The following is a 12,123-nucleotide window of genomic DNA, read 5'->3' on the forward strand; positions in this document are numbered from 1 at the left end:
CTCGCACTCTAGAGCGTTTAGGCCTCAGTAGACAATAGACGTCTGTGAATTTCCCCATCTCGTGGTGAATCTGCGCCCTTTGTGGCACCTGGTCCTGGACGACAGGGCTCTTTTCACAATTCCTGAAAGCTGACTCTTTCGGCTATATACTTAAATGAGTGCAAAATGCTCTTTAACTCACAGTGGGAAGGGAGAGGTGAGTGGGTGGCAAAAAGGGAGAGAAGTAAAAAGGCTCCCCCTCCACGCCCAAGCCTCCACCCTGCTCCCACCCAGTCGCCACTACCATCACGCACTGGTGCTGCGGCTTGCAGTGTGGCTTCGGTTGCCTGAGACTGCAGTCATGTATGTGTGAGTTGCATTTCATGAGTGTGTGTGTGTGTGTTGTGTGTGTGTGTGTGTGTGTGTGTGTGTGTGTGAGAGAGAGAGTGTGTCTGTCGTCTATTTTTGACAAAGGACATACTAACCATAAGCTTTATTTGTGACAGTCTTCTTGTTATGCCTATCTGCAACTCAGCATCTCTGCTATATGGTGAGTGGCAACTTTCTTTTCATAATATTGTCACATGATTTTAAGAACACTATTCGATAAAAAAGTGGTTTTTACGTTAGCTATAACTTTATAGCTCAGCATAATATGAAGCGCCTACCATATCACTAATGGTCATAGTTATTGTGATATCTCTCATGTAAGTAGCACACTGTGTGATATTCGAATGAATTGGAATGAAAAATAGGGATCACTATGAGTTTGCTTGTGGTCCATATTTGACCATATACTGGTGCGAATGAAATTTAGCTAACATGTCGAATTTTCCTTTAAATTTGGGGAGGGATCACTATCTAATTCCATTCTCAAGAAAATGGATTCGCGGTTACTTCCGCTTGCATGTGTGCGAGAATAAAATATTCACAACGTCCCTCAGTTCCTATAAACTGTTTGGCACACAGAAACGAAATTTTGGGAAATTACAGTATGCAAAGAAGAGAGTATTTTGCCAAATGATAACATAGAGAACTTTTGTATTGACAACAATATATTAGTCACTAGCGGCTTTTACAGTCAATGATGTAATTTTTTTAAGAGTCATCGATAGCAAGTGAAATGAGAATTAGCGTAGCTTTGCAGCAAGATAAGCGAAAACATTACATGAGAAGGTTCTTTTACATAAGCTTTTGACATGAACTGACTTCAGGTCCTTGTTTAGTTATCCACTTTCACACCTTGCCGTTTACGTGGTAGGCAGGAACTGTGCCTAAGTTACCCCACCCCCGTCCCCTTCGAAAACCACAATTTCAAATATGTTTTTCCGCAGGCTAAGGTTACAGACCTTCTGGGATCAGTGAGGAACAATTTATTATTGCGAGAGGTAGGAGTTGAAAATACTGTGGCATAGCTTACGTAGGCCAGACCACGCTCACCGTGGAAGAATGCTGCCACAAACATCAAACTTAAGCTCGCCTTTTGAAACAAAGCAGTTCTGCTATACCTGAATATTGTGTATCCACCGGACATTCAATAGAACATGATAAAATCGTTTTCGCAACAGAAACGTCTTTTTTTATCCCTTTGTTAAATAGTGGAAATGTGCTTTGCAGGAAATATGATGAATCGCGTAGCTGGTACCAGTTTGATTACATGTAGAACCCCATCATTTCCACGATTTGCTCTAATCGCAGACGACTTTCCTCATAATGACTTCGGCGAGTGTCAGCCCTGAGGACAGAGTTTTGCTCTTGTGGGGTTCCACAGCCTCAACATGTTTCAAGAAAGAAAACATGGTCTATACAGGCGGCTACATTTTACAGCCTATTTGGACCATGTTTTCTTTCTTAAAACTCCACCAGTAAGGCCACTGCCTTCTGTTTTATGTCGTCACCCAACCACCATGTATCCAAAACACGCAGAGCTCCAAAGCAAATTGTGAGACGACTTGGACACTTCACCTGAGGATGACAAGCAGAAAGCCAGTTGAGTTATCCTGGAGTGTACACAATGAAATTTTCATTCTCCAGCGAAGTGTGCGCTCGTATTAAAATTCCTGGCAGATTAAAACTGTTTATCGGATCGAGACTCGAAATCGGGACCTGTGCATTTCGAGGGCAAATGCTCCACCGACTGAGCTTCCCTAGCACGACACAAAACTCAGCTATACTTTCGCCAGTCTGCTAGCTTCCAATCATCTCAGTTTTAGTCTGCCGGGATGTTTCATCCTGGTGTGTGGTTAGCGTCGTTCTATTCGCCGCGAAAATTTTAAAATTCATGCGCTTCTGTTCATCAACGGCCTGATATCGATGATCTCTTGTTCACTGCAGTTGCAGTTGACGATGTCGTTGAGTCAGTATGGGAACACGCAATGGCCGTCTGTTGCGGACCCTAAGTTCGACACTGTGTGACGAACATTGTGCTCCGAAACACCTGTGCCTCCACCAGCATTGTACCCTGTCGTCAGATCTGCCACAATTCGCCTTTTATTTTGCTTTATTGAGCGAACAAGCCTCCGTTCTCCACGTCCTGTGATAAGGCAGGGAGTTCAAAATCTAGTTGCCTTTTCTTCCTTTCACTGCCTGCAACAGCTTTCCAGCATTGTTAAAACACTTAATAGCGACATTTGCTTGCGACTTGGAACTGACAAATGTGCTTAACTAAGCGAGGCTAGAGGAAAACTTGTGAAAGGAGGGAACATTCACTCGGATAAAGAATCTTGCATTAAAAGAGTCTTCAATCTGAGGAGTCTTACAAGTTCCTTGGTAGTGAGGGAAATAAAAAAGTTTGACCACTGAATAAAAATGTTCTTCCGCAATACTTCAGCAAGGTAAAACTGGTTCTAAGAACGAATCTGAACTCTAAGAACAAAATTATGGCTTTAGGGTCAATGACAGTTACTGCTATTGTATACAGCTTCGATCTGGTGGACTATAGCCAAGAAGACATTTTGTTTGCAGATCGTAAGATGCGGAAGTTGCTTACCATGTACGCCAGATATGACACCGACAGACTATACGCAAGGAAGGAAGACCAACAAAGGTAGTCTAACATAACGCCATAGTTAGTTTTGACTGATATAATACGGTCTGAGGTGAAAATGGAAACAGAGGAATTACAGCCCACTCTTTCTTAAAAATGCACAGGTTTTTGGTATTCACTTCCACACAATAGTGGAAATCCACAAAAAGCTAAAACAAACCCAGATACTGAAATCTCTGCATGGAGAAACACCGACAGAGATGACACGTCTGACTGAAAACGGGAAAACTGAGAGGCGTGTCAGCTCTAAAAGTGTCTGTAAGAGACTAGGCCTTAAGGAAGAAAGCTAAGAAGTCTTTATAATTAAAACCAGCCGAGAAGATAGATGTTAGCTTTGTGTACAAAGAACCATGGACCACATAATTTCAGGCTGTCAAATCTCGGCGCACAATGTGTACCTTAAGAAGCACAGTAGTTATGAAGGATTATCAGGTCACGACCACAAAAACTCGAAAGCGGTCCCACTTATCTGTACGATTAGTAATTACATACTGATTGAATGCTTGCATGTAACAGGCCCGACAACTTTGTGCGTCACCTATGTGAGACAGGATATTAAAACTGAGCTCATCACGGTGGTATTTTGCATCCCATGACTTTATTTTATTTTACGCGTCTAGTTCCGAAGGACCAAATTGAGGAGCAAAACTCCAAGGTCGTGGAACGTGTCAGTACTTGAAATTACAACATAAAGTAATAACAGATAAGATAAAATGTTTATGAAGCCAAACAAGACAAGGCGTATGTTTAAATAAACGTTATCAACACTATATCATGGGAATCAGCTTCATATTTCAAGGAACTCATCGACAGAAGAGAAGGAGTGACCCTTGAGGAAACTCTTCAGTTTTGATTTGGCAGCGCAGGGATTACTGTTAAAATTTTTGAGTTCTTGTGGTAGCTTATTGAAAATAGATGCAGCAGTGTACTGCACACCTTTCTGCACAAGAACTGTTCAGAAGGAATTGTGATCCCAATGCGGATTGGATTTCTACCTAGTGAGTGAAAGCTGCTAATTCTTTGGAGTAACCGACATTGCTAACAAGAAACGACAGTAAAGAATATGGACATTGAGAAGTTCGTTGAGAAGACAATGTCAAAACACCCAGACTAGTGAATAGGGGTCGACACGAGATTAGCGAACTTACACCACTTATAGTCCGAACTGGCCGTTTATGAGTCAAAAATATCCTTTGAGAATGGGGAGAGTTACCCCAAAATATAATACCATACGACAAATTTCGTGTAGAAGGATCACTTATTTCAGGTATTGTTCGAATACTAAAAGAGGCAGCGTTACGTCCTCGATCCTGAAAGTGGGCTTTTCACGACAATTAACTATCTATCTGAACACCTAGAAGTTTGAACTATTCAGTTTCACTAATCATACGCACATTCTAAGAAATTAAAACGTCAGGCTTTGTTGAGTTGTGTATTAGAAATGTCCAGATAGTTTAAAACTGTGCCGAAACCGGTATCGAAATCATAAAATTTGCATTTACAGAACGAGCGTCCTACCCACTATCATCATTGGCGCTTTGCGGTAAATACTACATAACCTCTCTCTGGAATACCGGGATGTAGTAAAATGGTTCAAATGGCTCTGATCACTATGGGACTTAACATCTATGGTCATCAGTCCCCTAGAACTCAGAACTACTGAAACCTAACTAACCTAAGAACAGCACACAACACCCAGTCATCACGAGGCAGAGAAAGGGATGTAGTAAAGATAGCAAATTGTGAATACGGTAGTACTGGCAATCGCTGGTATCTCGTGTACAGGTAACAGCTATCACACACTAAAAGACTGATTTCAACATCAAAGTACGTCAACAGGCATAGTCCAGTCAGAGGCAGTACGCCGTCATTTCTTTTAACGTTTGAACTGATTAATCCAGCCAGTTATAGCGGACCGACAGTTTAACAGTGTACAATTCTCTACTTCTAACATCAAATTTTGTTTATTACCATAAAAAATAACAGAGGTGCAGGGAGTGGTAAAAATTTGAGGACTGGCCGGGTATCGAACCTGGCACTTTAGATTTCTACTGTGGTACTTTAACACTGAGGAGACTAGAAGTAACCTATTGAGTTTACTGTATCTGACAATGTAATCTCTGTTGTGGCAAATAACGACAGTAATATTATGTACTGCTAGAGTAAGCGTTAGTTGGTTGTATTAAGACATGATGTATGCACTATATTGTGAGAGTGGGTTCGCTCACAGCGGTAGTTGTACTGATTCGAGTGATTGGTTCAAATTCCCCTACGACTTGCTGGTTTCTACAGCATTTCAGATAATCTGATGAGGGGATACCGCAAACGTCAGGGGCCGTCCGCCCCCTGTTGGTGGGTGGTGCCGTCGATATGCTGATGCCGGGTGCCAGTACTCAGCAGCTAACCGCAGCATTACCGCTCTGAGCTACAGCCGCAACCCTTCCCACCTAGCCCTGGTCCCGGCTGCTACCTGCTGTTCGGTTTGTGTGTAGACTGCTCTCGCAGTTTAGGGCACACTATTTATGCAGCTTGACCTCAAGAGGGAACTACCTACAGTATCTATATTACCACATGGATAACCCGGGTAATTGCTCATTATTCATAGTCAATAGTTCTATCACTGTTCTTGATGCAGATTGACTATCTTACGGCTTCCAGGAGAGGCAAAGACATGATTTTAAATATTTTACATAATGTACTGATTGAATTTAAAAGTTTAAGAAGCTGTCATAATCTATTTATTAAGAGGTGTAGCCTTAAGCTAAGGGTTTCACATACTAAGACAAGTATTTGTGCGCAAATTCCCAGACTATACATCTACATATACATCTACATGATTACTCTGTAATTCACAATTAAGCGACTGGCAGGGGGCCCATAGAACTACCTTTAAGAACTACCTTTAAGATACTTCTGAGTCGCTCCACTGTCGGACTGCGCGCGGGGAAAGGGAACACTTAAATCTTTCAGTGAGAGCTATGATTTATCTTATTTCATTATGATGGTCATTTCTCCCTACGTAGGTGGGTGCCAACAAAATATTCTCACACTGTGAGAAGAGAGCTGGTGATTAAAATTTCATAAGATGGTTCTCACGCAGCGCCTTTGTTTGTATGATTGCCATCCCAATTCGTGCGCCATATCCGATGAGCACATCGCTTATGTTACGATAAAACAAAACGGGCTGTCCTTATTTGAACTTTTTCCGTGTTGTCTGTCAATCCTATATGGTGAGCTCCCACACCGCACAGCATGACTCCAGAAGACGGTGGACAAGCGTAGAATAAGCAATCTCTTTAGCAGACTTGTTACATATTTTAAGTGTTCTGCCAATAAATCGCTGTCTTTGGTTTGCTTCCCTAACAACATAATATTATAATCCCTAAGTGTTTAGTTGTGTTTACAGCCTTCGTATTTGTGTAATCTATCATGTAACTCAAATTTAGCGGATTTTTTGTAGTGCTCATGTGAAAGACTTCCCACTTTTCATGATTATGAGTCAATTGGCACTATTTGCACCATATAGATATCTCATCTAAATCATTTTGCAGTACGTTTTGATCATTACTGATGACTTTACATGACGGTAAACCGCAAACAACGTAAGAGCGTTACTCAGATTGTCTCCTAAATAGTTTATCTAGATCAGGAACAACAGAGGCCGTATAAGACTTCCCTGGGGAACGCCAGTTATTATTTCTGTTTTACCCGATGACTTACCGTCAGTTATTGCGAACTGTGACCTTCCTGACAACAAATAACGAATCTAGTCACCCAACGGAGATGACGCTCCAAAGGTAGGCATTTTAATTAGCCTTCTAAAATCTATAAATATGAAATCAATTTAACATCTCCTGTCGATAGCACCCATTACTTCATGAGAACGGAGAGGTAGTTGTGCTTCACAAGAATGGTATTTTCTGAATCCATGTTGGCAGTTTGGCAATAAATCGTTTTTCTCGATACAGTAGAAGAAGAATGGGTAGCTTTGAGGGATGAAGTAGTGAAGGCAGCACAGGATCAAGTAGGTAAAAAGATGAGCACTAATAGAAATCCTTGGGTAACAGAAGAAATATTGAATTTAATTGATGAAAGGAGAAAATATAAAAATGCAGTAAATGTAGCAGGTAAAAAGGCATACAAACGTCTCAAAAATGATAGCGACATGCAGTGCAAAATGGCTAACTAGGGATGGCTAGAGGACAAATGTAAGGATGTAGAGGCTTATCTCACGAGGGGTAAGATAGATACTGCCTACAGGAAAATTAAAGAGACCCTTGGAGAAAGGAGAACCACTTGCATGAATATCAAGAGCTTTGATGGAAACCCAGTTCTAAGCAAAGAAGGGAAACCAGAAATGTGGAAGGACTATATAGAGGGTCTATACAAGGGCGATGTACTTGAGGGCAATATTATGGAAATGGGAGAGGATGCAGATGAAGATGAAATGGGAGATATGATACTGCTTGAAGAGTTTGACAGAGCACTGAAAGACCTGAGTCGAAACAAGGCCCCATTACATTAGAACTACTGACAGCCTTGGGAGAGAAAGTTCTGACAAAACTCTACAATCTGGTGAGCGAGATGTGCGAGAGAGGCAAAATACGTCAAGAAGAATATAATAATCCCAAAGAAAGATGGTGTTGACAGATGTGAAAATTACCGAACTATCAGTTTAACAAGCCACGGCTGCAAAACACTAACGCCAGTTCTTTACAGACGAATGAAAAAACTGTTAGAAGCCTACCTCGGGAAGATCAGTTTGGATTCCATAGAAATGTTGGAACACGCGAGGAAATACTGACCCTACGACTTATCTTAGAAGAAAGATTAAGGAAAGGCAAACCTACGTTTCTAGCATTTGTAGACTTAGAGAAAGCTTTTGACAATGTTGACTGGAATACTCTCTTTCAAATTCTGAAGGTGGCGGGGGTAAAATACAGGGAGCGAAAGGCTATTTACAATTTGTACAGAAACCAGATGGCAGCTAGAAGAGTCGAAGGGCATGAAAGAGAAGCAGTGGTTGGGAAGGGAGTGAGACAAGATTGTAGCCTCTCCCCGATGTTATTCAATCTGTATATTGAGCAAGCAATAAAGGAAACAAAAGAAAAGTTCGGAGTAGGTATTAAAATCCACGGAGAAAAAATAAAAACTTTGAGGTTCGCCGATGACGTTGTAATTCTGTCAGAGACAGAAAAGGACTTGGAAGAGCAGTTGAACGGAATGGACAGTGTCTTGAAAGGAGGGTACAAGATGAACATCAACAAAAGCAAAACGAGGATAATGGAATGTAGTCGAATTAAGTCAGGTGATGCTGAGGGAATTAGATTAGGACATGAGACACTTGAAGTAGTAAAGGAGGTTTGCTATTTGGGGAGCAAAATAACTGATGATGGTCGAAATAGAGAGCATGTAAAATGTAGACTGGCAATGGCAAGGAAAGCGTTTCTGCAGAAGAAAAATTTGTTAACATTGAGTGTAGATTCAGATGTCTGGAAGTCGTTCCTGAAAGTATTTGTATGGAATGTAGCCATGTATGGAAGTCAAACGTGGACGATAAATAGTTTACACAAGAAGAGAATAGAAGCTCTCGAAATGTGGTGCTACAGAAGAATGCTGAAGATTAGATGGGTAGATCACATAACTTATGAGAAGGTATTGAATAGAATTGGGGAGAAGAGGAGCTTGTGGCACAACTTGACTAGAAGAAGGGATCGGTTGGTAGGACATGTACTGAGATATCGAGGGATCACCAATTTAGTATTGGAGGGCAGCGTGGAGGGTAAAAATCGTAGAGGGAGACCAAGAGATGAATACACTAAGCAAATTCAGAAGGATTTAGGCTGCAGTAGGTACTGGGAGATGAAGAGGCTTGCACAGGATACAGTAGCATGGAGAGCTGCATCAAACCAGTCTCAGGACTGAAGACCACAACAACAACAAGAATAAAAAATGCTTGTTAATGAAAAACATTGGTCGCATGCATGTATTAATAGGTGTATGAATAGTTCACCTCCTATTATCGATTTGTTGGAGATTTATAACAGCCTTCATGGGTGAGATTTCCAAGAAATAAACGTTTTTATCTACTTGCACATTTTTCAGTTGGTACACTACTAGCCATTAAAATTGCTACAGACGTGAAAGTTAACCGTCAGAAGGAAGATTCAGTGATACGCAAATGATTAGCTTTTTAGAGCATTCACACAAGGTTGGCGCCTACAACGTGCTAATATGAGGAAAGTTTCCAACCTATTTCTCATACACAAACAGCAGTTGACTGGGGTTGCCTGGAGAAACGTTGTTGTGATGCCTCATGTAAGGAGGGAAAATGCGTACCATCACGTTTCCGACTTTGATAAAGTTCGGATTGTAGCCTATCGCGATTGCGGTTTATCATATCGCAACATTGCTGCTCGCGTTGGTCAAGATCCAATGACTGTTAGCAGAATATGGAATCGGTGGCTTCAGGAGGGTAATACGGAACGCCGTGCTAGATCCCAACGGCCTCGTATCACTAGCAGTAGGGATGACAGGCATCTTATCCACATGGCTGTAATGGAGCGTGCAGCCACGTCTCGATCGCTCAGTCAACAGATGGGGACGTTTTCCAGCTCGGAGACCATAGCTGCGGTTACCCTTGACGCTACATGACACACAGGGACGCCTGCGATGGTGTACTCAACGACGAACCTGGGTACACGATGGCGAAACGTCATTTTTTCGGATGAATCCAGATTCTGTTTACAGCATCATGTTGGTCGCATCCGTGTTTGGCGACATCGCAGTGAACGCACATTGGAAGCGTGTATTCGTCATCGCCATAATGGCGTATCACCCGGCATGATGGTATGGGGTGCCATTGGTTACACTTCTCGGTCACCTCTTGTTCGCATTGACGGCAATTTGAACAGTGGACGTTACATTTCAGATGTGTTACGACCCGATGGCTCTACCCTTCATTCGATCCTGCGAAACCCTACATTTCAGCAGGATAATGCACGACCGCATGTTGCAGGTCCTGTACGGGCCTTTCTGGATACAGAAAATGATCGATGGCTGCCCTGGTCAGCACATTCTCCAGATCTCTCACCAACTGAAAACGTCTGCTCAATGGTGCCCGAGCAACTGGCTTGTCACAATACGCCAGTCACTACTCTTGATAAACTGTGCTATCGTGTTAAAGCTGCATGGGCAGCTGTACCTGTACACGCCATCCAAGCTCTGTTTGACCCAATGCCAGGCGTATCAAGGCCGTTATTACGGCCAGATGTGGTTGTTCCGGAACCTGATTTCTCAGAATCTATGCATCCAATTTGCGTGAAAATGTAATCTCATGTCAGTTCTAGTATAATATATTTGTCCAATGAATACCCGTTTATCATCTGCATTTCTTCTTGGTGTAGCAATTTTAGTGGCCAGTAGTGTAAATATGAAGACTCGTCGTAAACGTTTACCGTCTTTGAATCAGTTCCTGTAAGCGTTAGTGTTCCATTTTTGAATTATTTTTGTTTCCCTATAATCCCCAACGAAGTTATAGAGATGGAACACTACCTCCGAATTGAGCAAAAAAGCCACTGCAAAACAGGAGACAAAAATTGGATTTTCGAAAACTACGTGAAACGGAAACCAGGATAGTTGTAGCTTAATTCATAACTTGCAGACGTGTATGTGTGACATATCATTATGAATCAAAGTATTTCATCATAACGACGTCACAGTTTGAAGCGTTCTGTGGGACGTAGTTTGAACGATGTTTAAATGATCTTCAATAATAGCCTGCACCAGAGTACAGCAATGTACAAGAGTTATTTTCGTGTAGTCGAGTGGTATGGGATAGTGGATGATATTCAAATTTAAAGCCGAAGGTGGATTGTGGAATAAATGTAATCTCAAGCATTAACAAAAATTGAGGAAGTTGTTTACATTTCGTCTACAATTCACGTCTGAATGTTAAAAACAAATTCACTACCACGATCGAATGTAACAAATTCAAGAATTTTTTTCGTGTCTGATGCCAAAGCCTGAAAGTATAAAAGACAATTCAATTTTCCATCATGACTGTATTATAACCACAGTAGTTTTCTTCACATGATCCGGTGATTTCGGTGATGTGGTGTTTTCTAGTGCGGACTCGTATTATGTTATATACGAGTATATTTGAAGTACGGACGTATGCACTATGATTACGCGCTTGAAAATGACACACCGTCGAAATAATCTGATCAAGTGAAGTAAGTCACTGTGATATTATTATAGCCAGGAACTTTTTGAGAAAGTTTCGTATTATTCCACGACGGTTCGCGTAGTATTTTCAAGACGAGGAACGCTGTGTGTGCTTGGTATTTCGAGTGCAATATTGTTTCCGAATACCAAGCAGGGAATAACATTATATATGTTACCACTTGTTCGAAGGTATACTATTCGAAATCGTAATAATGTGTAACAAGCGTGTTTCAAGAACATACAGTTTTCGATTTATTCTCTTTAATAAATCTGCTATTTTACAGCGATTTTATTTCCAAAACCAGGCAATTCATTTGTAAGTACTGACAGCTTAAGGGCAGCTTTACTTCTGGCTCCTGAACAATAACGTGTGTGACTGTTCTGTGTATATTACTTGATTTACTACCCCGATTGAAACTTGGTGTAATGTTTACTGCGAGTTGCAGTTGCTCAGAAATTTTAATAGATCATCCCCTGTTCTAACATTTTTTCTGAAAGTTCACTTTTCTACTGATAAGTTATCAAATTTCATCCAAGCGCCCGCCTTTTTTATAGATACGTGACTGAAACGAGGACCCTTTCTTCGTCGCAAGTGGGAATAAGCAAGCACAAGGTCTCCTTACGTGACGTGCTTCGGGATTACGGGAGCTTTATAGCTGTCGCTCTCGACACGCCCGAGTAAAAATTCATCACCCTCTCGGAAGCAGTTTTCAGCGTCGTTAAGCAGGCAGTGATGGCCGCTGAGCCTATAGAAAGCGAGGTTACCGTGTAGTCTCGTATTTTATGGGGCAGTGTATTGGAAAAGGCCTCACCCTGCATACACGTGGTTCCAGCGCCGCACAAGAACACAGTGAAACACTAACCTCGTGGGT

The sequence above is a fragment of the Schistocerca gregaria genome, chromosome 1 (genome assembly GCF_023897955.1).
Source record: "Schistocerca gregaria isolate iqSchGreg1 chromosome 1, iqSchGreg1.2, whole genome shotgun sequence".
In the NCBI taxonomy this organism is placed as follows: domain Eukaryota; kingdom Metazoa; phylum Arthropoda; class Insecta; order Orthoptera; family Acrididae; genus Schistocerca; species Schistocerca gregaria.